This window comes from Microtus ochrogaster, chromosome 2 (genome assembly GCF_000317375.1).
Source record: "Microtus ochrogaster isolate Prairie Vole_2 chromosome 2, MicOch1.0, whole genome shotgun sequence".
In the NCBI taxonomy this organism is placed as follows: Eukaryota; Metazoa; Chordata; class Mammalia; order Rodentia; family Cricetidae; genus Microtus; species Microtus ochrogaster.
In genome coordinates this window covers 73,297,195-73,299,543 of record NC_022010.1, presented here as the reverse complement: position 1 = coordinate 73,299,543, position 2,349 = coordinate 73,297,195, and positions in this window count along the sequence as shown.

Genomic DNA, 2,349 nt, shown 5'->3' with positions numbered 1-2,349 from the left:
TTGGGGGAGGGGGAGGGAAATGGGAGGCGGTGGCAGGGAAGAGACAGAAATCTTTAATAAATAAATTAATTAATTAAAAAATCATATTTACTAGATTGCTTGAAGAGAGGAAACATATTTTGTTTTATTTTTCATATCTGGGTAATATATTTAATAAGTGGTTATAAAGACATTGTCAAAGCACTAAATTTTTTTAAAGGTGTGCGTGGAATTAGATCAAGGTAAAATAATATTAAATATTTTACAGTTCAGCATCTGGGATCTTTGTATTACAAATACAAAGCTCATAGATTATTTAGGTCCTGGTTCCTGCCTCCATTGATAAACTAACTACTTCAGTCCCTTACCTTATGCTCCATCCTATCCAAACTCATTCTCTTCTTTACAGGAGTCTTGCTCTCTGAGGCTTCCTATTTTTAGTTTTCTGCCTCTGGAACGTTCCTCTTGCCTGTTTCCTGTGAATCTCCACTATGTCATTTGTTCTTGAAACTTATGTTTTTAAACGGTGTTGAGAGTGTTAATATTATAAGGACTTTTAGAGTTAGGTTGAATGTATTTACATTGTGAGATTGCCATTAACCTTTGAGGGCTAGTGGTGGAATACAATGATCTGAATGGGAAACATATCCCACAAGGTCATGTGTTTGAACAACTGACCCCTAGCTGGCAGTACTATTTTGGGATGTTGTGGAATCTTATTTTTGGAAGACATTTCAAAGGAAAGTGTTTTATCTGGCACTGAAGAATCATACCAAGTTTGTGAAGACCCCAGGGTTTTACACAAAACTTGAATTTATATTCCTGGAAAGCTTCAACATTTCACTAGATTGGTCTCAAACTGTGCACTGTCCAAATGGGGCTGGAATGATTTTTGTAAAAGACAAATAATACTAAAACCACTGTCACAAAGAACTTAATAACTCTCCCTTCCTTGTTCGTTTACTTTAAATATCTCATGGTAAAAACATGTAAATTCTGTCTTTTGGATAAAATAATTGAGGAGTATGTTGCCCATTTCATGCTCATCTGGTTTTCTCCTTTCTCCCGTGCCATACAGAAGACACTTAACAACAGCGACTAGTGAAAATTAATTGTAAAGAGTGCTCTCCTACATAGTTTCAGACAGAATTCTAAGAGAAATTAATTCATGTTTAAATGAAATGGATTAAAAAATATGTGTGAAAAGATTCTGCTAAATAAGATTATTTAAGTTTATGGTGACAGTACACAGATGCTGAAATTGATACTGGATTAGAGAGCTAACTCTGAACTACTTAGGGACAGAAGACATGCCAGGCTAAATTTGATACACAGCAATCATTCAGAGGCAGTTATCTTTAAGACATACAAAATTGTCAAGTTCATCATACTTTCTGAACAATGTACTATTAATAAAAGAACCCCACAATATTTATAGTCTTAATATTTTTTTAAAAAAATCAAATCAGTTCTATTAATTTGAGTCATGTGATTCTGAGAAATCTGTAAGTGGCAGAATATTTGGAGAGTCAGGGTTCATAGCTATGAATCTCACATGCATACACACACATGCCCACATCATTCAAAAAGACAGATTTTGGATAGATGCAGGTTTAGCCCTGCATTTTTTTTATTTGGGCCATCCTCTATAGTTCTATTTAATTTCAATTCTTTTGACTTTCCTAACTTCTTGGTCCTTTACATTATTCATAAAAAATTTGAATAAGATATCATGGTTAATAACTATTCTGAAAATAAACCTTTGGACATGAAATATTATTTACTTTGTTATAATTGTGTAAAAAATGGCTTGCTAGTTTTCATGGCTCTAAAATAGCATATATGTTAACATTTAAAATGTAAAGCATTTTCATGATCTTATTGTTTTCCAATTTTTTTCTTCTTTTTTTCTTTTTTTTAAAAAGAAAACAAACTATTTTTTATTTTACATACCAATCCCAGTTCCTACTCCCTCTCCTACTCCCATTAACTCTACCTACCCACCCACCTCACCCCCATCTACTCTTCAGAATGGGTAAGGCACATTGCTTTGGGGAAGGTCCAAGGCTCTCCCTACTATATCTAGGCTGAGCAAGGTAGCCATCCAAAGAGAATAGGATCCCAAAAATCCAGTACAAGCAGTAGGGATAAATCCTGGTGCCACTGCCATTGGCCCTGGAGTGTGCCTCCAGCTATGCCATTGTCACCCACAATCAGAGGGACTAGTTTCAACCTAAGCTGTTTCCTTCCCTGTTTGGCTGGAGTTGGTAAGCTCCCATTAGCTCAGGTAAACTGTTTCCATGGGTACACCCATCATGGTCTTGACATCTTTGTTTATATTTTCAGCCCTCCCACTCTTTTTTTTTCTTC